The following is a 24572-nucleotide window of genomic DNA, read 5'->3' as shown; positions in this document are numbered from 1 at the left end:
CATATGGCAAACAGAAAAAACAAGCAAAGAAACCTCTTAAACTATAAAATATGAACAAGCAGTATTCTACTTTCAGATATTACAGAAGCCACCTGCAATGCACTCATTCCAGAATGAAGTCAGTATAACATTTCAAAATTCAGAAGCAAAAAACAAACAAAACACCAACCTGTATGACATTCTGTTTTCTAACTTTGCAAGTACTGCCTACCAATGATTTTGTCAGTTGACTTTGCTACACTAATTTTAGTTTTTGAAAAGCAAACAGGAATAGCACTTAAATATCGTAGTTCAATGACGTTTTCTTAAGTTACCTCCAAACATCCATTGATTTTCTTCACAAATCTAAGTCTACTTTGTGTAAATAAACTAAAGTTGCTGTGCTGTTATTTCATTCAAATATATGGCTGTCATTTAACAGAATAACAGAAGTAAATATTTCCAAAGGATCAAAATATTTATGGCTTTCTTCAGTCTGGGGTCCATCACTCAGCCATACACCATCCACACTCCTGCAACTCCAGCAAGGAACTGAACTCCCTCTGGCCCTGCAGCTCCTCTTATACTAGGTTGCTGGGCCCTGATTGACTGTGTCTCACACAGCCACTCTAGGCAGCTTGGAGGACCCTCTGCACTGCCCTTTTTTGGGCTGGGGTGTGGCAGGGCAACAAGGTCTCCAGCAGGGGGCCTCAGAGGGTCTGGTATACCCCGTCACACCAACTTTGTGCACTATCATTACCTTAGAATATTCAATGTGTATTATTCTTGACATAACAGGGAACATTACCAAAGAGCTCATAATATAGATATGAAGATATATACCAAAAACTTTCCAGATCTAATGTCATGGCATGTGATTTATTTAAAAGAAGCTATCACCTGTGCACCTGATCAATGAAAAATAATTTTTACGATGTAAAGACAAAAAAAGATTTAACTTTTTAAAAACATTTTTTTTAAGAGGGGGATGAATTTAGTGCTCAGAAAAATCTCTGAAACAAAAGCCCCAGAGACTAGAGTCCTCTTTCAATATAACATGTACAGCCACAGCACTGCAAAATGCTCCATGCTATTTTTCTAATTAGGGATGTAAAAGGTTCAACGGTTAACCAGTAAGCATCAGGCTTACTGTTAGCCAACCTTAATGGTTAACCCTGGCTGCCCTGTGGTGGGACCCCAGCCCCGGCCGCACTGGAGCGGCCCCAGAGCGACCCCAGTCCCGCCAGCTGTCCGGAGCAGCCCCAGCCATGGCCGTGCCACGCCGACTGGCCAGAGTGACCCCAGTCTCAGCCACCCCGTGCCAACCATCTGGAGGAGTCCCAATCCCGCCAGGCCAGCCGGAGCGACCTCGGTTAACGGTTAACTGGTTAAACAATATAATTTTAATAGTTTAACTGGTTAACTTTTTAAACCGATATTTACATCCCTACTTCTAATTTGCCTAAGTGGGTTGAAACCACTTCTAGAAGATGGGAGAGTTCAGTTTCTCAGCCCATTCGGTGCTGGAACTCTTTGCCAGAAGCCCTAAGAGGCACCAGTGATGGTGCTGGACAGACCTCCAAACACAATTCACATAGGCCACTAAGCAGACTTAGCAGGGTAATCACATTTTAAAATCTCCGCCTTAGTCACTGACTACTTCAGACAAATTTGAATTGTCCACCTAAATGTAAAAGAAAACATATCAAGCCTTCTATACTGGACTCATAATGATAATATCAGCGCACCTATCAATCCCATTATCAGTCCTATATGCCAACTAATCCCTGCATAATATGCCCAAACATCACAAAGAGTTTGATTTTCGAGAAAAAACAACATTTGAGAAAAACAAATTCTACAAAACCCAGCACATGGAAATTTAAACTACAGAGTGGAAAAGCCAGCACTTCATCCAATAAGCCACACAAACCACAGATATTTTTACACCCCCTCTGCCAACACACACAATTTCCCCAGTAACATGAAAGCCCCTTCAATGTGGGAACACAGTCTAAATTTCCTGTGTTCCCAGGACCAGATTCAGTCTCATGATTAAAGACTGTAAAATGAAATGGTACCAAAACAATCATTCTCATTACAATCTGAAGGCTCTGTGTGGGGGGGCTGCATGTTTCTCAGTTCTCCCTTCGGTGCCACTTTTTAGACAACCTGCCATTTTTGTTCTGAAGAACCGTGAATCATCTGACTGGCTGAGGATTATTAGTAACATATTTCTAGAAAGATAATTCACAAAATTCCTTTTGCAATCACTTTCAACGGAATAAATTTCTTTGCAGTTTGCTGCAATATATTGGTATTAAAATCAGCTTATAAGGTGGCAAAACGAATGACACAAGACAACTTTTAATAATATGGAAGCATCAGACTCTACAGGCCCCAATGCCTCTGTTGACCCTTTCAAATGTTAACATGCATGAAAACAACAAAAGGTTTTGTAGCTATATGAATCATGTAAGGAATACAACTTTGAACTCGGATTCAAAATCAAAACAAACATGTACAGTTAAACAACCCAAACCTATAGGTAGACTACGAGAGGAAAACTCTTATTGACTGCTGGAAATTTACACTGGACATGGCGACAATATATATTACAGCATTGTCCCCTTTGCCACTCTTTCCCCTGTTTTTTAAAATATTCATTTAATAACAGATGCACTGTTTGATTAGTTTTATATAAAATATGAAGGACTACTGGTAAAAGAGGCAAGAGTTTTTGCTTATTTTTTCCTATCAAACAATCGTCGAGATGTACTGATGTGATTATTCGTTGCAATAGTAGATAAGTGTTACTAAACTGACCTTGCTGTACTGATGTACTACATTGTTAAACATTCCATATTTATGTTTGTATTTTGAATCCCTGTGTACTACTGAAGTTGTAGAATTTTAAATTTACATTCCTTTTTGTGATTCATTCTCTTTCCATTAGCTTCCAGAACTTTTGTTACATTAATGGTTCTCTGTAGGGAACTAAAGATCTACATGAATGGATCACTTTGCAGGATTAGGGCTTTAAAATGCGGGTACTCCGCCTAAATGGGGAATAATAGCCACATGCCTAAAGTATGAGCTTCCAAAGGCTATGCTATAATTTCATGATTAGCAATATGATAATCTTAATAAAAACCACAATCCAGGCTTAAACCTGAAAAATCACTGCCCTCAACATTCCTTTTCAAGTTTCATTATGTTGTTATAAATTTATACAAGTATGTAATAAATATAAACTTACGAACTTGGGACTTTTTATGTGTAGTCATATTCAGGTTTGGGGTTTTTTAACAATTAGACATGAACTTTGTCCATTAATAGCTTTTGGAAGTTTAAAAGGAATGTCCAAGACAAGACATTTCTATATTATTTACTGTTAGGGTTGCCAGGCATCTGGTTTTCAACCAGAACCACCCGGTCGAAAAGGAACCCTGGCAGCTCTGACTAGGCCACTAAAAGTCCAGTCGGCAGCGAAGCAGGTCTAAGTTACGCTCCCTGCCTGCCCTGGTTCTGCGTGGCTCCCAGAAGTGGCAACATGTCCTTGTGGCCCGCCCCTAGGCACAGGGGTGGCCACGGGGGATCCATGCGCTGCTCCCACCCAGAGTGCCGGCTCCGCAGCTCTCATTGGCTGGGAACCACAGCCAATGGGAGCTGCAGAGCCAGCGCCTGTGGACCAAAGCAGTGCGCGGACCCTCCTGGCTGCACCTCAGCCTAGGAGCTGGAAATGCCAGCTGCTTCCAGGAGCCGCCTGGCCGGAGCCCGCACCCCCACCCCTGCCCCAGGTTGGAACCCCCTCCCGCACCCTAACTGCCTCCCAGAGACTGCATTCTTCACCCCCTGCCTCAGTCTGGAGCCCTCTCCCACACTCCGAACCCCTCATCCCTGGCCTCACCCCAGAGCCTGCACCCCCAGCCACAGCCCTCACCCTCACCCGCACCCCAACCCCCTGCCCCAGCCCAGTGAAAATGAACAAGTGAGAGACAGTGGGGGAGAATGAGCAATGGAGAGAGGAGTGAGCAGGGGGACCCTCGGAGAAGGGGCGGGGCATGGGCAGGGCCTCAGAAAGGGGTGGATCGAGGGTGTTTGGTTTTCTGCAATTAGAAAGTTGGCAACCCTCTTCACTGTTCCTGAACTAACTTTTATATGAATTTTTGCATTAGGTGCAAAGTATGCATTATGTTAAGTATTAGCCAACAGACTATAAGTTAGCTAACTCATAGCCTTTCACTCACAGGTTATCAGTATGAACCTAACTCAGTGAAATAGTGACCAATGGTCTTTACCATCCGATGGCTGTTTGATGGCCCATTTGAAAGTAGTCAGTGTCTAGGAACCTTATACTACATGTTATACTATCTCCAGCATAATATATGCTTTTATAAAAATTGAACAGGCACAGAAATTGAACTATCATCTATATCCTCCATAAAGGAGGTCCCATTAGGTCAAGACTGAGATATATGAGAGGATGCACTGCTGCTGTAATTAATTCTGTACAGATTACACCTCTGTCTGTCGTGCTGTCAGCTCAGCACCTTTCTTAAAAATTAAGCCAAGTTCAAAATAAAAAAAATGTTTATAACACTTTTACCTTTTAAAATATAATTTTATGGACCAGCAAACAGTAGTTAAATAAAACATTACAGTCACTCCAGAGAACACAAACACAGATTTTAGGTATTGGCATGTGGGCCATATAAATCGGTCTGACTAAAGTTAGTGTTTTAAATCTATTTTTAGGCACCTAAATGAACGTGGTCTTATTTTCTAAGGTGCTGATTTCAAATGAGTTATGTGGCTGTTCAGCAACTCTGAAATTAAGGAAACTTTTTAGGTGCCTAAAACTTGATTTAAGAGCCTAACTTCAAGTAACTTAGATTTGAAAGTTTTAGCCACAGAGTCTAATGGTATATTTCATCAACTATTATTTTTCTAATCAAATATAATCCTTGTGACCAGATATGCTGTGCACACTACTCAATGTTTAAAGTGCAGTTTCTTGGCATTTGCTGTTTTTAATATACTAAAATTTATTAGACCTTATTACTCAGGAAATAATCAGCTTAATCTACTTAGAGAATGCTAAAAAGGAAAAATTCAGATATATCAAAAAACTCGTATAATTATTAAATTGCATCTCCAAAGAGTTTAACAAACATTTGTATCAGATAACTATCTTCATCTTCATGTTACGCTAAAAAAATTCTAAAATCATTTGTGGCTTTTCAGGCTCTTTGGCTCAGAAAAAAAGGAGCCAGAGGATTACAAACACATCCTTAAAACCACTTCCATAATAACCACAAATTACAGAAGCTATGTCTAAAGATGAAATTTCTCAGAATAGTCCAGTAAATCTGCCTCTGAAAATATTCTGGAATTATCTTAACATAAGTAATCTAGAAACATATCAATGTATGATTCATACAGTAGTCCATACATAGTATTTCATTGCCAACAAAATGTGGCCAGTATTAGTTTCCAGCTTGTAAAAGATTCCAGTAACGGTGTTGATTGCCTGATACCCATATTATATAACAAAGTCAATTTTATTCTTGCCAATACTGAATTTTGAGAAAAATTCATATATCTACATGTATACACATCTACCCCACATATGTGATGTTGATATCCTGGTAATAAATTGCGGATCCACATTGCATTTTTAATGCACCTTTTACAACCTCACCTATAACACTGCCTACGAATCTATCTTCCTTGGGGTTTATCTCAAAGTTCCAAACTTCCCAGTAGCTGCCTTCAGTCACTGGCTTTTTTTAAATGCTGTGGTTTAAAAATCATTCCTCTTCTCCCCAAATGGGAAATTCTCACCACCCTACTCCAAAATCCCCACAACCCTCTTGTTTTGGAATGCAAACTGGGCAATGGACTAATGCCAGGTTGACAATCCACAATCTTATCTTCCACAACTGTGAACAAGGATATTTACTGCTTTTCAGCAAGGCACACAGTGTACTTGCTTGTAGCCCTAGGTATCTTGAGACAGGATTTAAAGTAGTATTGTATACATAAAAGTGCCATTTAAAAAAAAAAGATTTTAGAAGTATTTTACCTTTGTTACTTTTAATATCCCCTTCTCACTCTGAGGCCTGTATAGTTGGACTCATAGCACTAACTTCACAAGTAGAATACAAAGAAACAGTCTCAATAACATACTTAAAAGTGTCTAAAACATTTCTAAAATAATTTTTCTGTTACATAGACAAGATACATGTCTGTGTGCCAGACAGAATTCATGATGCTGTGGTATGATTATTGACACTTGCTTGGGATGCCATGCATAACTGACTGAGGAGTCACCCAGCCATTCCCAAGCCCTTTATATCATCCTTCACAATTTTGCATTACATATTTTAAGTTCTGTGAGTGTAAAAAATAATCAGAAACGTTACAAATTTTGATGGAATTTTCTGTTCCCTAAAATAAACGTCCGAAAGTTTGATGTGGGGGAGAATAGAATAGATGAGACTTTTGCAATATATTATACTACAAGTTGAAAATTATACATATATAGACAATATAAATATTTGAAATTATACATATGTGGAAAATATATAATGTTTGTGTATGTTTACGTTATTTTAGGTGGTGCAAGTAGCACTGCCTAATACTGGGAATGGTCAGGCAATCTTAAAAGACTCTTTTTGGTTGCTTATTACTTTGCCAAACTTTAACAACTGGGGCTGAAATTTTCCATATTAAGTGTCCACTTTGGGCTGCCCTCCCCCACCCCCAACCCAAACAGTTCAGCAGTTTCTGAGAACAAGGCTAAGGAAAAAATATGATTTGCCCATGTTAAAAAATTCTGGTGACCTTTTCTTTGAACAGCTTTTGCATGCCTGTACTTTGCAGCAGGGATTTGACATTTATGTCAGGGATGTGCTTTTTGCTGTCTCCATGAAAATCTGCCTAAATCTGGCCATATTATATGACTCTGAAAAATTGCAGTGTGAACATGCTCACTAGAGATATCTTCAGTTTTGGCAGTTAAAATCTCCAAAGATTTCGTTGTCACTAAGCATGGAACTGAGAAGAGAAGCCTGTTTCTCCAGTGCTCTCAGAGACCTCCCTGCTGGCACCAAAGCAGCAGGGAGGAATAAGCTATCTGATTTGAATGCAGATGAGACAAGAGTCAGACAGAGAGGAAGCGGGAAGAAGTAGTTTGGGGGTGGGTGGGGCTAGGAAAATGGAGAACTAGTTGGCTGCTAAGGAGGGAAAGCTGAGATAGGACAAGGAGCTGGGGCAAGACAACAGCTGTAAGGACAAAGAGACTGGGACAAGGAACCATGGAGAAAGCAGAAGGAGACAAGGAGATGGAGAGTGGTTAGAGTGGGGAGACAGACTGGACAAAGAGAGTGACCAGGACTAGAAATCAAATGACAGGGTAGGGGGAAGCATGGAAAGAGATTGCATGAGACGCAAGGGGAGGGAGGAGACAGGGACTGGGACTGGATGGGCAGGCAAGGAGACTGGGATGAGGAGCTCAAAGGATGTGGGTGGGAAGAAACAGTAATGACATAGGTTGGAGGGATAGGGCAGAAAGGATTAAGCTTGAAGAGAGCGGATGGACAAGTCTGTGCCCATTAGAGTACACTCCCCTTCACAGCCCAGCATGGAAACAAAATATGCATCTCACCATTCCTCTGCTGTCAGCAAATATCAATGAAACCTCCTAGCAAAGGGTCTCTCTCTTCCCCTTCTAATACTGGTCCACATACAGAATGACAATGCCCTACTACTCCATTACCTCAAGTGGCAGAGGTCTGTCCATGAAATCTAAAGGTTCCAATCACGCTAAAGGTTCCAATCCCCTCTTCATTCAGTGCGAGGGAAGGACCTGCTCTGGGAATTAATCAAGGTTGTGTGTAAGACTGCTCTCTGTTCAACCCTTGCCTTATTTGTAGCAAAAGCTGGAAGATCTGTAGTGAATGAGGCAAGAGACGTCAGAAACAGAAAGGATGGTCTCATGGTTAAACCAGTTGAAAGCTTCCCTGGAGAACTGGATTCTATCTCTGACATGGAACAGAATTCCTGTGTGATGCTGAGCAAGTCACTTAAGCTAAACTTTTCACAAGTGGTCACTAACTACATATTTCTAATTTTCTGGGAGTCCAACTTGAGATCCTGGGGACTGATTTACAGAAGTGCTCCAACTGGAGTCTCAGGAGCTGTGCTTTGAACATATAAAGTACTTCCTCAGGCAAGGATTTTTTTTATTATTATAATTATAATTGCCAATGTAATAATGCTAATTCGTAATTCTTGGGACAGAAAATCTTTAAATATATAAGATTTCTTTGTAGCATTTTAGTTAAATACCAATTCATCTAGGTTACTGCAAATTTTCTGAGAAATAATCTTTTTTCAACAATGTGTGTGCAAAAGCAGATTTCCAAAACACAGAGTCTGAATTTCTGAGATTGCAACATTACTAGGAGAAACTGGCATTTCCCATCAATGCAGTACATCTACTCTGCTGCAAGTCGTCTGAGTTCAGGAGTACAGATTTGATCAAGCAAGTTATTGAAAGCCTCTGACGTATTTTTTAAATATTTCTTGTTTATTCCGACAATAAACTGTGCCTCATTTTTGTTTGTGCTGTGGTATTTGCTAGCAAATTTTTGCCTAAAAGGAAGGCTGTGTTTCCACTCTTTAAACCTGCTATTTCCAGATCAATTCTGGGACATGATTTCAACAACAAGAGAAAAACATTCAAGTCATTACGTGAGATAACGTAAAAAAACAGCTTACCATCCTTTTTTATGGATACAGTATATTTGGCACCATTTAATGTTTGCAAATTTTACTCTCCCCAGCTAATGAAGCTCATATGTGATAGCTCACTGGTTTCAGTTAGCTAGGAACAGAGGTAAAGAACGTCTTTTCCCAAATGAGAGAGTGTTGGATGGGTATATTTTCACTATCATTCAAAAAAGGTCCTTCTATATGCATCCCTAACTAGACAGGGCTCCACATCCTTCTGACATGACACCACATTTTTATATATACCCCTCAGACTGCCTACTTCTCCCCACCTTTCACTGACATCCCCCAAATCTACTTCTTGTTCCCCTTATTCCTCTGACTCCTTAACTGTTTTCTGTCTAGTTCCCTAACACATTCCCTTTGTCTGAGGCCCTCTCCCAGCACATCCATGTGGAGATATGAGGGTCTGGGGAAAAAACGGAAATTTTAGGAGGAAAATTTTTTCTAGGTTTTTTTTTCCTGAGGCCCGGTACGGAAAAATTGGAAATTTGGGGAAAAATTGAAAATCAACTGTTATATGAAATATATTCTCAGAATAAACAGTGAAAGGAGGAGGAAAGAAGGAAAACTTGAGCTATTCTAGCACATCCAAGAATATATTAGTAACGGTTTACGTTGTATATAAGACTGGTATGGTTAATTTTGTCTACAATTATACTTGCATATATGATAATGCACTATTAAAGAGTCTGGTGTTACTATAAAGTTTGGATATATACCCGAATTTACTGTTGATCCTTAATATTGTGCTCTCATAACAACATTACAGTTACATCATTTTCTAAACCTTTTTTCTAGAAACAGGAGTTTCTGCTGGGTCTGCATGACAATGTCAGGTCAGGTCTATTGGCATACAATTTCTGAGCCCAAAGGATACAACCTTCTTTTTTTGTTTACAACAATACTGATGCTTTCTATTTTCAACATTTTATATGTTTTCCCCTCTTTGACAACAGGCAAAATGGCAACTACATTTGTCAGGCATGTCCATCCCTAATACTAGATATATTTGTCATGATTATTCAACTCAAAACTAGATCATTTGTATTTATTTCACAAAGATACCAAACAGTACTTTTTATGTGCTAAATTCAATATATATATCATTCTTTAAAAACGTAAGCGAAGTTAAGTTTTGATAAACAAGTAACTACCTCAGATATTTCAAATTCTCAGAAAATTTCCACTTTTTTTCCCCCAAATACCTTCAAAATTTCCAGAAATCTTACATCTCTAACTCCACACTCTCCTGTCTCTTGTCTGGCCCAAAAGGACCACAATAGTCTCCCCTCCCCCACCCGCCCAGCTCTACTGGAAATAATGGAAGGTAGCGGCTATTCTTGGCAGGGATGGCCTCACATTCACCTGCAAAGGTTAACAGAATATGGTGGCTGTGACACTTTAGGGTCTTATGGCTGGGGGACAATTTAGGATATTATGAATACCAATATTGTAAAATTTCAATGAGTTATGCCAGATATGCCATGTAATATGTCTGCAAATATGTTACAATTTGCCAGATATGATAATCTCATTTATGTGTTTGTATCACCTCTATTATGGATTATAGATATGTATGTATGTCTGTATTTCAAAAATTGTGCTATGCTTCTGGGTGACACTCCCAGACAGTTTGGCATCAGCTCTGCCTAGCCTTATTGATAGCCCATTAAGGGCCATCAGCTATGCATTGACCTATTGAGAGAAGGCAAGGGATACACCTTATGACGCAGCAAGGCATGCAGGGCCATGCCTATGGACAGAACTCTAAGGCTTCCAAGCCATGTGCTGTAAAGCTTGTGTTTGGGACAAAGAAAGCACAAGCCGCATGGCAAAAGACTATAAAAGGCAGCTGCACCATCTCCATTTTGTCTTCAATCCTGCTTCTTACTTCTGGAGAAACTTTGCTACAAACTGAAGCTCTGAACAAAGGACTGAATGACCCATCCAAGCTGTGGATGTGTTCCAGAGGGACCTTTAAGCCAGCAAACTCACCAGTACTGCTAGGACCCTCATGGACTTTGAATCTTTGTATGTATGGGATTGCTTTACCATTTAACATCTCTCTTCTTGTACTTTTTTCTTTATAATAAACCTTTAGGTTTAGATACTAAAGGATTGGCTGGCAGCGTGGTATTATGGGTAAGATCCAAACCTATACTGACCTGGTGACATGGCTGACCCTTTGGGGTCTGAAGAACATTTTGTATATATGTGAGCAGAGTTTTTTTAAATAACTTCTCGCTGTACTGGACCGTACTGGACCTATGTGCTGACTGGGAGCCAGAGGACTGGAATGCAATAAAGGGGGCTATATGATTCCTCTTTTGCTTCTTGACAACCAGTGTGGGGGATCAGAAGCACAGTTTGTGACTAGTTGGGGAGTTTAACTTCAATGTCACCCACTAGTCTTGGGAGTATCTGTTCTCCCTTTTGCAGCCTGCCCTGACCTTGCCATTTCCAGTGAGGGCTGCCCCAGGCACCACGAGTCACTGTGGCCATCTAAAAAAAAACCAACGAGGAGTACTTGTGGCACCTTAGAGACTAACACATGTATTTGGGCGTAAGCTTTCGTCGTCTAAAACCCACTTCAGTAGATGCATGGAGTGAAAAATACAGTAGGCAGGTATATATACACAGTACATGAAAAGATGGGAGTTGCCTTACCAAGTTGGGGGGTGGGGGTCAATGCCAACAAAACAATTCAATTAAAGTGGAAGTGGGCTATTCTCAAAGTAGAATACCAACAGAGGAAAAATCACTTTTGTAGTGGAAATGAGGCCAATGTAACAAGGGTGGCCCATTTCAAACAGCTGACAAGAAGGTGCGAGTAACAGTAGGGGGAAATTAGTTTTTGTAGTGACCCATCCACTCCCAGTCTTTATTCAGGCCTAATTTGATGGTGTCCAGTTTGCAAATTAATTCCAGTTCTGCAGTTTCTCACTGGAGTCAGTTTTTGAAGTTTTTTGTTGAAGAATTGCCACTTTTAAGTCTGTTATTAAGTGTCCAGGGAGACTGAAGTGTTCTCCGACTGGTTTTTAATGTTATAATTCTTGACGTCTGATTTGTGTCCATTTATTCTTTTGCGTAGAGACTGTCCAGTTTGGCCAATGTACATGGCCTTTGCACACGTACTCTCTCTAGAACACTTCCACATCTCCAGCAACTTTCTGAATACCACAATCAGCTTCAGCAATGGAACCCTACAGACAACTATATACAAGAAACCTGCAGCTGTCCACGCTTACCTTCACAGATCCAGTAACCACCTCAAATACACCAAGAACTAGGTTATCAACAGCCAGGCACTCAGATACCACAGAATATGCTCTGAGGAGAAAGTGTGGGTTACACACCTTAACACAAACTTGCCTTCACCAAAGAAGGGAAGAGAAGAAGATCTCATCATGGAACAGGTCACGCAAATACCCTGAGAGAACCTACTTCAATACAGGGGGAAAAAACCCTCCAATTGCACTTCCCTGTTTGTCACCTACCACCCCACACTGGAACACATACGGGGTAACATCAAACAGTGCAACCCATACTCAAAAGATTAATTCACTACACATCAGAAATCATGGACTTAATAAAGACATTGGATTTATGGTTTATTAAAACAATCAATAATCCACCAACCCCCACCCCTTTTTGTCCTGTGATGGGCCACTTCTCCCTGAATGTTCTCTTACAATATGTGTTAACTACTTATGCTAAACAATCTGTTCCATCTTGTATTTAGCGATGACACTCTGAGTACCTTTCCAAGACCCGAAGAAAAGCTCCATGCAGCTCAAAAGCTTGTCTCTTTCACCAACAGAAGTTGGTCCAACTTCTTCTCTCAGGGTTGGAAAGAAAAGTGTTTTCAGCACTGGTGCAGGAGACCTATCAACTCTAGGGCTCTCAACATTTCCAACACAGGTGGAACTGAACCAGCAACAGTGACAATTTTTTGTAAATATTCCCTAGCATGGAAAAGATCTAAGAAACAATTTGCTTAGCGTAGACAGGGCCTAGATCAGACATTGCTAAGTATCTGCTTAGTCTCAAAAGATAAAGAGTAGGCTCTGTGACTCCCACACAACCACTCTGTCAGGCGATATTTACAATGGCTTGTAGCCGCATTGAAAAAAAAAGTAATGTGCAAAATATGCATTTCAGTCATTACAGAGAAGGGATTGGGAAATATGAAGGAACAATTCCAACACAAATGGCAGAAAAAACCTCCTTCCAGCCTAAGCTGTGAGACAGGAAAATCCTGCTTTGCAGAACTCGTAAACCCATGTCAATCTGGAAATGGACAGCAGGGTATTGAAATAATATATCTGAAACTTCCTTGACTCCACTTAAATTTTTGGGGTTTTTAGGCTGATATTGCTTAAGAAAATTAGCATTTAAATGTTCCCAGTGAAGCTCCCCAACTAACACCTCACTGAAGTAAACAAGGTGTGGGTGGAAAGAACAGTTCACACCTTTGATGCTGCAGGACATTTTCTGCAGTAATAATCATGCTTGCTTGCCATTGTAAAGCACTCTGTATATTTGGAGAATGGCACAGACATTAAATAATTAATCCTCATACCACCCCTGTGAGGCAGGTCTGGATACACAGCTAGGCTGAGTTTACCTTGTGATGGTTATTTCGGAAAGGAGAAGGCTACTTTTATTGTTTAATCTAAGAAATCCTAGATTGTGAAGCAATAGAAGAATTTTCGAAAAAATTGAAACTGCAGAATCTCTTACCAGCAGCATTACTACCATGAAACCTAAGTAAAATTTACAAAACAGAACAAACAATAGAGGTAAACAGAGATTAAACTAATAATGGGATTCAGGCATTTTCATTCACAGATACCAGAAGAATTTCTTGAAGGGCAAGAAATTTTATATATACACAAACAGTTTACACTACCCTTCTAAGCCACATTTAGGCTGTGTCTACAACAAGGAATTTTAAAGAAAAATATCCAACCACTATTTCAGCTGAATCATTGTTAGCATCAGTGAGAGTCCTAGCATAGCTCAAAAGCAAGTTTGATTAATAGAATAGCAAAACACCAAAAGCAACTGGAACCTTGTTTAATTTTATTTTGTATAATTCCTAATGCAGAGAAAGCTTAAGAGGATAGTACATAATGGAGTCAAGCACCGTTTAGGGTGACCATTGCTTTCCTGCTTAAACTAAGGAGAGATCTGATGCAAAGAAGGAATTAAGTCTTGGGGAAAATTTTGTTTAAATTAAGCCAAGCACAGTTTTCTGTAATAATTTACCTACCAGAACAAAAATAATTTTATATATGTACTCTAAGCAGCATGTTCTACATATAAGAATTATGAAGGATCACATACTGATTCATGAACTAAGTGATATGTGTATGTATTAGTTTACACACATATACTATATATTTTTATGACCTATTATCTGTGCAGAGTAAGCACAAGTCTTTTCTGCGTTTAATCATATTTTGATGTATTATATTCGGTCTGTGAGGACTTTCATATAAAAGGAATTATATTCATGTAGTTGGTGTATGAATTATGTACAAACAATATGGTATTTATATTCATTCACATGTGCTTTACATATAATTTTTGTTTGACATAGGTGAAGTCTCTATAGCAGGGGTGGGCAAACTTTTTGGCCCGAAGGCCACATCTGCATGGGGAAATTGCATGCAGGGCCATGAACATAGGGCTGGGGCAGGGGGTCGGGGTGCAGGAAGGGGGCTCAGGGCAGGGGTTTGGGCTCTGGCCCAGCGCCACTTACTTTGAGCGGCTCCAGGGTGGCAGTGGTGCACAGTCAGGTTGAGGCAGGCTCCCTGCCTGCCCTGGCCCCACGCCACTCCTGGAAGTGGGCGGCACCACGTCTCTTCAGTCCCTGGGGGAGGAGGGGCAGAGGGCTCCACGCGCTGCCCTCGCCTGCAGGTACCTCCTCTGAAGCTCCCATTGGCCATGGTTCCCTGTTCCCAGCCAATGGGAGCTGCGGGGGGGCGCTGCCTGGAGGCAAGGGCAGCACGCAGAGCCCTCTGTCCACCCCACCCCCCGTTTCCCCAGGGGCCGCAGGGACGTGGTGCTGGCTGCTTCCAGCAGTGGCACAGGGCCTGCGGTGCCGTGGAGGGGAAATCCCGTGGGCCGGATCCAAAGCCCTGCTCTATACTGTAAAGGAACGCCCCCTTTTCCATCCTACTGTTGTAGCTGCAGTAACTTGCACCAGCCTTCAGGAAAGGAAGAGTCACTTGAAGTATCAAGGTGGATGGAAGTGGTTACAGGATGTGCCCAGTAAAACAAGGATTTTTCCATGCTTTCCTATAATTTTCTTTACCCTATGTACACTGTAGGACTACCATTTTCAACAACGGTTGTGGATGGAGTTGTACTTGGGTAAATCTACATTAGGAGAAATGTGTTTCTTAAAAACAAGTTGAAAATGACTAGTAGGTGCTAGCTGGTTGAGCTGAACCCTTGGCTTGCATGTGCTGAAGTATGGATTTGCCTTCATTGCATTACACTAGACTTTTAGAATGAGTTAGTAAGAAACCACTAGCTATTGTGTTCTAAAAATAAGCCAGACTACCTTTTCTCTTACCTTAGACCAGCGGTTCTCAAACTGTGGGTCGGGACCCCACAATGGGTCACAACCATGTTTTAATGGGGTCGCCAGGGTTGGTGTTAGACTTGGTGGGGCCCGGGGCTTCAGCCGATGCCCAACAGCTTCACCCTCGGCAGCAGGACTGAGGTTCCATGCCCCCCGTCCAGAGCTGAAGCCCTTTGGCTTTACCCCCCACCACCACCCAGGGCTTTGGCTTGGCCACTCCCCCCCAGCCCACCCAGGGTGGTGTGGCTCGGGCTTTGTCCCGTCCCCCGTCCCTCCTGGGGTCCTGTAGTAATTTTTGTTGTCAGAAGGGGGTCACAGTGCAATGAAGTTTGAGAACCGCTGGCCAAGACAAACTCTCTGATACCCATTGTCAAACACAGCAGGATTTCCTACTGTAGGCAGAGTGTGCGTGCTTTGCTTTTTTGCTTTGGAGTTCTCTCTCATTTCTTGCCAGGTTGCTCCCTCAAATTACATTTGTTCTTCTGGGAAACGGGAGGGGAAGAGAAACGTTGCTGTACTTATTTAAATATGAAGTTAAATACAGTACGGCAAAGAGCATGTATGTCAGGTTAAAAGGTAACAAAATCCTAGAGATACACACTGGATCCCTCCAGGGATTGCTTGTTCACAAAAGGAAGAGTATTGCCTGTAATGGCTGACATGAAAGAGAAGGCTCTGCAGAACCACACCAACTCTAGTACACTAAGTATTTGAATAATGGATAGTGTTTTTCCCTAGATGTGTCCGAAACAACTGAAAAAATGGGAGTGATAAAGTACAATCAAAACTTGACTCATGACTGAGGGAGAAAGCCTACTTGCAGCTAAATAAGTGACACTGAAAATTAGATTCTACCCACTCAGTCCTTTGTGCTCAAAAAAGCAGATTTTTTATTGCTCTCGTGTTGTGTTTTGATTTTCTTTAGGTTTTTTAAAATTTAATAAACCAAGAATTTTTACTAATCAAAAGGGACCCCAATGAGAATTCCCCCAGAAGGCAACCCAGAAACAAAGTGCATAATTCCAATGCAGAACAAGAACCCGAAATAGCAAACCTGTGTCACTGCTAGCGGTTTCAATCCCTCAATAAAGGGAGCTGATATAATTACGAATACCCTTCTGGTTGCCTCCCTCAGACTACCAATATCATCTCAGTCATTATTCATCTGGACTTCAGCCAGCTAGCTCAGCCAAATCCCAGCTTCCAGTAAACACTGTCATTCATTACACTACATGAGACAAATTAGAGACAATGAAGTTGGGTACCATCTGCATGCATCTTACAGACAGGAGACACATATTTTTATAGTAACCCATTCAACTCAGTAATAATTGCTATTAGCTGAAAAGCTTGATAAATATTTACAAATATCAGAAAAGGTTAATCTGCCAAATGTAAGTTGTCTGTAGAAAGATTTAGTATTTACTCTAGTTCCACCCCCCCGCCACCCTTTCCACAGAAATTTTATCTTGTAGACCTTTCAAAACTTAGCTCAGTGCCTCATATTGGAATAATCTGAAACAGAAAAGAAATTCTAAGAAGCGAGTTCATTTTGACTGTAGCTGAAGTCTGACCACAGAATTACCAGTTTATTCCATTTCCCAGAAGTCTTTGTTAAATTATAGGATTAAATTATATAAATTCATATAAAATTATCCCAGTTGGATGAACTATGCACTTCTAAGCATCACACATAACGAAGTGTCCATTTACAATTATATAATGGGACTGTACAATCATTATGCTATTTCTGCATAATGTTACTGGCCAAAATGCCTTGTTAAGACGTGATAAAAACGCAAAACACAAGAGCAAAACAAAAACAAGAGCAAAAAAGCTTGACATGACATCATATGGCATCCATCTTTTAGCATCCATAAGCCTTCTCATAACCTCATTTTCAAGATTTCACATTTTTTATATTAACAGAGTAGAATAAAGTGAGATAACGCTTGGTTTGCGTGCAAGAGGGCTAAATTTAGGATTGATATTAGTAATACCTACTAACCTGCATCTGCCATTCTTCCTTCAGTTATGATTTTAGATCTCTCAAGCTATGAAGGCTCTGGCCTGACCAATATGGGCAGACATTATAGCCATACTTCAATTCTCACAGCTCTCTTAGGGCTACCCCATCGTATAAATTGTAGCTCACCCAAGTGGTCCTATTGAAGTCAGTGAGCTAATAGGTAAGGATAACTGCAAATGTAAAGGATTGTAGGATCAGCTCCTGTTAATAATCTCCTCAGAGCAGGGTCCCCTGCCTTTTGTCAGTCTGTAAACACAGTGCACTTCTATGGCAGTTTAGAAATAAAATAAGATATACCTACGGGTGTGCTAGTATTAAACATATCTGTGAATTGGTGGCAATTCATGCTTGAAAAAAAAAAATGTGTTAAGCAAGATTTCACAACCAAATGCTTTCTGTTAGAGGTAAAATTCCCCACAAGGGAGAGAGCCTCTAAATTCTATCCTATTTTATGGAAATACTTACAGCATGCTCAGCACCATAGTATCTGAACACCTTCTAGGAGTGCATTAAGCAATGTGACTAATTTCACTCACTTGTGGTTAGGGTGACCAGAGAGCAAGTCTGAAAAATTGGGACAGGAAGTGGGGGGTAATAGGAGCCTATATAATAAAAAGACCCAAAAATCAGGACTGTCACTATAAAATCGGGACATCTGGTCAGTTTACGTGTGGTTCGTTCTCTCACCCTTTCCCCAGTTTGTGTGCAGACCAGTGTTGTTTTTTCTTTTAATATATCACCATGGGGTTATGTTAGAGAAGGCAAGGGCAAAGAAGCGAGCCTTGCTCTTAGAGCTGAAGAGCGTGAGGTTTTTGATGGTTCTAAGCTGCTGTGGGATTTTGTTTCCCAATCTTGAATCAACACCCGAGAAAACTCTGTCTCCTGCACAGATGAGTTTTGCTTTAAGACCCTTTGCATCATATAAGCCCTGAATATGTGGCTCTGTAATGCTTAAGTTATGTGGAGGGCTTACATACTTATTCGGGTCCCTCTTCACAAGGGTCAATTTCACTTTTATGTGACTAAAAAACATGTACTAGTAGAGGTGGTACTAGTCCACTGGGGGCCATAAGCAGGAATATTTTGCCCCCCCTCCCCACACACACACAATTAAAAGCGAACAGGTGGCCACCTTGAGCTGCTCGGGGTTCTACGCAATTACTTAGTCTGCTTTTTGTCTTTGTGATTTTTGAAGTGAGTTTGCTTAGCTACTTTGCTCCTTTAACATGTTTGTCTATTGTGAGTGCTACTGGGCTAATTTTCTGACAATACTCCAGGACTGCTATTTTTAACAGACAAGACTTCAGCTATATAGTTTTCAGTTCTTTTCTGTGAAAGATTAATCATCATCCTATTTCAATCATTGTTATCCTTTCATATCCCTCTTTGGTTGTTAATGCACATTCCTGTAACCATTAAAAGGGTGGCAGACTCAAGCACACATTTGGCAGAAATATCTCAACAATAATTTTAGATTTTTTTTAAAGCAAATCAAATTAACTAAATAAGTTATAAGCATATTACATATTTGTGTTATATTGAGATCTTGACTAGTAACAAAATTATACTGAGAAATATGCCAGTGATATCACATGCTTCTCCTTCCTTAGTTCTCAGTAAAATACCAATTATTGACCTTAAAGTACAGCAAAGACAGAAAATGCCAGGTGCCCTATAACAAAATAATTTTAGCAAACTCTGTCTGTAAAATGCCCATATTTTCTGACTTGTTTCAGTTGGTCAAACAATCAACTTCTTTGAACTAATGGTTAGACTAACTATCTCCATCATTCTGCACGGGACTGGGACTGACACGTGCTAGGTTATTCTGGGCAAAGCTGGATAAGACAAGACATGCTCCTTGGTATCAGTTACCTGAAAAGGGAAAAGCTATCAGAATCAAATAGCTCTTTGATAGTAAGTTTACCATAAGGGAGACCCTATCTACACTGGCCTGCAAACAAAATTAGCTGAACACTACACGTTAAGTTAACTTCATTTCTAAACTAATGAGTCCATACTGCTTTGTCCAACTGAATTAATACTGAATTATCTGAAGCTGCTTTACAATATGTTCATTTAAATTCTGTGCCCAGACCAATTGAGACTGGGCTGAAGTGTTCCATTTTCTAACTCATCTATTACAGGTAAGTAAAACTATATGAAAATGCTAAGGAACATAATTGTACAAACAAATATAAGATGACTGATGCAACTTCTTTGGCAGAATTCTTGCCCCATTGAGGTCAATGGCAAAACTCTCACAGACTTCAGTGGGGCCAGGATTTCATCTCCAATCTTTAAAATTGAGAACTCACTAAATCAGGGACTGTCACTGTTCTACCTGTTTGTGCAGCGCCTAACACAATGATGCCTTTATATCTCTAGATTAGAACTGGTCAAAAAATATAGTCGTTTTTTGTGGGAATTTTTTAAAAATGTTTTCCCCCATTCTTTGTAGAAATTTCCCATTAAAAGTTTTCATTTCTTTTTTAACTGAAACATTTTAAGTTTTCAGCAAAATTTTTCTGATTTCAGTTTCCAGTTCATAGAAAACTGGAAGACATCAAAAATGAAATTATTCTATTTTTCTTGGGGGGAAAAAAAAAAGACAGATATTTTTCATTGCAATTACTTTGATGAAAAAAATTCACATCAGCTCTACTCTAAATACTAATGTAATAGTAATGATAATAATGTAAAAGTCTGATGTTAAAAATTAAGACGTACTACACACTTAAAAACAGAAAGAGAAGACAGATAATATACTTTAAAATTAATGATTCATATGAAATATTACAAAAACACACATATTGATAAAAGTTTAAATCACTATGGATTTTGGCTTAGTTCATGAGTAGAATTTACCTTTCTATGTGAAAACCAACCCTGTCCGGATGGTTTTAAAGTCACCCTAAGTTTCATATTTCACAGTTAATACCAAATATTGGTTCTGACTCACTCTCCTCAGCTCTAACTTCCCATCTGTATTGTATACGTGCATTTTGGATCCATTTTGATTTAACAGACCCAATTCAAAAACATAGTCCAGAAACATGAACGGTTGAAAACACTTTAGGTTATCACAAATTATCGTAGATAGATCTTCCTCCACCTTGATTAAAGCTCTCTACAGTTTACTAAGGGGAAAATCTCATCCTTTCCTATGAGCCTATAGAAGGGCACGTAGCCACATACAGTTCCACTGTGTGCAAGATTTGTAAAATCTGTGTATATAATCCACACCTCATGTGTGCCACAAGAGCCCAGCTCTGCAGAAGCTCTGTTAGTGCTGTTGTGTCTGGGCAGTAGGATCAGGGGATCCATCCCTGTGTGTATCAGCCAGCCACACACCTTCATGTAATTGAGTAGGAGCAGAACCTGACATGGGCTACAGTATCAGATGTGATGTAACTCTAGTGCCACTCCACAGGTTGATGGAGGGGAATAACCTCTACCATTGCCGGACCTCCCTCGGCCCAGAACGCACTTATTCACAGTTACTGCGAGGAGACAATTTCCCCCGAGGCATTTCAGTCTTTTTAAAAGTCAAAAACAACATTAACACAATATTAGTCATATCAGTGTATAATTAAAAATTAGTGTGAATATTCTATCTTTACTTTCGCTGTCCTAGGCAGAAAAAAAATAATTCCATATATACTGGCCAAGAGAACTGCCATGAATTTCCTGGGTGAAGGGGAGACAAAGACTGCTCCCTTTCCAGAAACTGCAGAATGCAACATTAGACATTCCACAGTGTGTGCAACTGTCCATTCCCAAGGGTAGAGTGACTCCATACAGCTCGACTGCTTTAGGCTGCAATTTGGCACAAGGGAATGATCTCAGCTGAGATAACTTTCCCTTTCCACTGGCATCCTAGCACAGAGCAGACTATTCCCCAGCTAACTGAGTAACAGTCACATGGGAAAGAACTGTAAAATACTACTACTTAGCATCTATGAAAGTGCCTCTTCTCTGACGATGCCCAACATCACACAGCGACTCAATGTTTTAGCCAGCACTGGAGCACAGAGGATGTATCTCACAGCCCCTCTGCCTTAAGCAATTCCACCCAACTTTCCCTCCAAGTTCCAACACATCAGACTCTCAATTACTGAAAGCTACAGAGAGGAAAAGAATAGAGCAAACATGGTACAACAACCCCCTTCTCCCTTATGTTGGGGAAGAGAATCAGGAGCAACTGACAAGAGAAATATGACATCTAGACTTTCTGGACACTCTCTTCAATTCCTTCTCTCTCCCCTCTCCACACTCTAAAGGCCTTGTCCTCACTGCAGAATTACCTATCAGTGGCCAGTCACCAGACTAGCTGCCAAACCCTAGCGTAGACAGCCAAATCTGCTATAAGTCATGATCTGCACCCACACAGCTTATCTCAGCTTGAAACTAGTGCAAGCTGCACCAGATCAAAGGTATAACAAGAGCCAATGGCTGGAAGCTGAAGCTAGATGTCAGACCGGAAATTGGGCATACACTTTTAACAGTGAGGGTAATTAACCTTCACTGAGGATGACTGGGAGAATTTATCAAAGTTGGTGGTAGATTCTCCAACATTGGCAATTTTTAAATCAAGATTGGATTATTTTATTTTATTTTTATTTTAAGATACCCTCTAGTTCAAACATACATTATTTTGGGGAAGTTGTATGGCTTGTGTTATATACAAGGTCACACAGGACAATCACAATGATCTCTTCTGGCCTTGAATTCTATTAATCAAAATGGAGCTTTTCCTGCTTAAAATAGGAATTTAAACCAGTGTACTTCTACTGGTTGCTAGGCTCTGATGGATCTAACATGGTAAAACCCCAGAATAGCCAAAGCCTAAGTAAAAACTCTTTTAAAATATATGGATTTCCAGACAATAGGACAGTCTAAGGTCATCCATCTTTCCAAGAACAGCTGCACAGCAGTTAGTGTCATTAGAATTTGCTTACATTCATTAAAAAAAGTTACAATGTAATTTGAAATACTCAGACCCCAACAACACACTCACTACTGGATTTTTAAAAATTCCTTAATTTTGTTCGCAAGTAAATTTATCTTCTCTGGTACAAAACAAAAACCTCAATCCTGGGCTGAAACAACATATATCATCCCAGAGCTAATTTTTACAGCCAAGTTCTCTCTGAAGATGCTATTACAGGGGCACTGACACTGTTTTAACTATAAAAGCCATCCTTATAACCAAACATTTGCGGAATAATTACCACTACTTCTATCTAGCACCAGTAGTTTAAATTTGAATAAGCTTCTCTGCCAGGTGTGATGTGATATATCCCATGCTATAAAGGAAGTGCAAGTGCTCCACTCTTTAGCCTCATTCATGATGAAGGAATCTTTTAGTGAAAGCAGGGGATGAGTACTTGAATGTATGCACTATAAGATCTGGAAATGGAAATCAGGATTTCCCCACAATAAGTGGAGAAAACTCCTTTCCCCCCTACTGCCTTCCCCCACTCATTTCTGCCAGTCACAACTACAACATGAAAACAATTACAGGTAGTGGTAAAGCAGAGTGCCAAAAGCTTGCCCAGACATAACTCCTGCCATCAGTGGCAGTTTTGCCAAACAAAGTAGAGGCCAGTCCCGCAAACCTTGTTTATGCAAGTAGCCCTTTTACTGGGTCAGGTTTTTATAAGGTGTGAATCAACTACCATTATCAGACCAAGGTGTTCTGCACCTTATATCTAAAATGTATGTTGTGGGTTTTCTTAAAAAAAGCATTTCAGAGTTGTTAAGCATTTATACCAAAGAGACAATTTTAGGGGGAAGATCAAAAATATGACTTATAATGGAACCCAGTTTAAAACTGTGAAGAAGCAGCTGCTTCTCCAAAATGCTTGTTACTTAAGCTTGAAATGCTTTATTTTCAAAACAGAGCAAATTCCCTCCAAAATTTTATATAATAAAATTTCATAGGAACTATTTTTTTTTAAAAATTGCGAAGTGGAAGCTATGTTCCACAGAACAAGTATAGAAACAAATGTTAAGTTAATTTGTCCAACGAGGGCTAAAACCTTGATTATGACAAAGATATACAAAATTGAATGATAAGATCCTTGTTTTATTGTTATTTGTGTTTTTGTTTTAGAGACTTTAACATACATTTAACAAAGTACAAAAATTTACATTAAAGATTTGAGTCCTTTTCTTAGACTATAGGAACAAGCATCATCCTTTCGTAGTCTCCTGCTTCCAATTAACTAAAACTAAAATTGCTGTTGTTAGAAGGTAGAAAGGGGCCTATATTTCCAATGCACATTAGGATGGAAATACTTAAGAAAAATTAACAGTGAGGTAACCATCCAACTCATTCACAATTTGGAATTTCATATTTGCTTTTAAAAATCACCAGCTTGAGATGGCACCTGAATTTTTTCAGAGGATTATTAAAACCTTATTTACTAAGGAACATAAAAACGTATGGGAGTTTTTGCTGAATAAGGTGCCACTCAGCATCAACAAGGGTGGCCAAATATGACCCTAAGTATTTCCACAGAACTTAGTGCCCTTTGATTTCTGTTCTGTGGGTACTTAAAGAGTTAAACAGCAGCCTTCTTCGTATTGGTGTACGTTCTGGCATTGTGTAACTATGCAAGGGATTATGAGAAGCACTAGTGTTTTTTTAATATCCAATTCACTCCCCTCTGATTGCAACATCTTAATATTACATTCTGATTAATCGTGGTTGAATGCTTTGAATTCTGCAGCAGATAAAGTACAGTACATTTCCCAGTTTAGGAACTTAAATTAGAGCAGTGCTATTCTTCTACCAATTAAACATGCATGGAAATCTACTGCTTTGAGCATTTACCGTTACATTTGGGAAACGTAAAAAAAAAAAAAAAGTTAAAATATGGAATTAATCATTTCCTGTTCATCTTTTATCTTAAGTCTGTAAAGCATGTGATTTTGTACATGTATTGTTGTACTCATATCAAAATTGTCCTTTATGAATCAGTAAGCAAAGCAGTACTTTTTTCAGTGAGGGATGTGTGATTTTGGGATGAGTATTTATTTATTGACTACCCAGCAGTATTTTCATTCCTCTAATTTGACTCAGTGGTCTTGTCTCCGAATATTAAAGATCTATTTCAAACTTCTTTATGAAAGAGCAGGAACCTTGCAGTTAATTTTTTA

At 39.8% G+C, this 24572-nt stretch overlaps 1 protein-coding gene across 5 annotated transcripts in view; it reads right to left on the bottom strand.

Annotated features, from left to right (window-relative positions):
• EML4 (EMAP like 4) overlaps positions 1 to 24572 on the bottom strand; it is a 252082-nt gene that overhangs the window by 120940 nt on the left and 106570 nt on the right. The gene's annotated exons all lie outside the window — the stretch shown is intronic.

The sequence above is a fragment of the Caretta caretta genome, chromosome 3 (genome assembly GCF_965140235.1).
Source record: "Caretta caretta isolate rCarCar2 chromosome 3, rCarCar1.hap1, whole genome shotgun sequence".
Classification (NCBI taxonomy): Eukaryota; Metazoa; Chordata; order Testudines; family Cheloniidae; genus Caretta; species Caretta caretta.
Note: the sequence above shows the minus strand (reverse complement) of the source record. Positions and strands in the feature narration are given on the sequence as shown.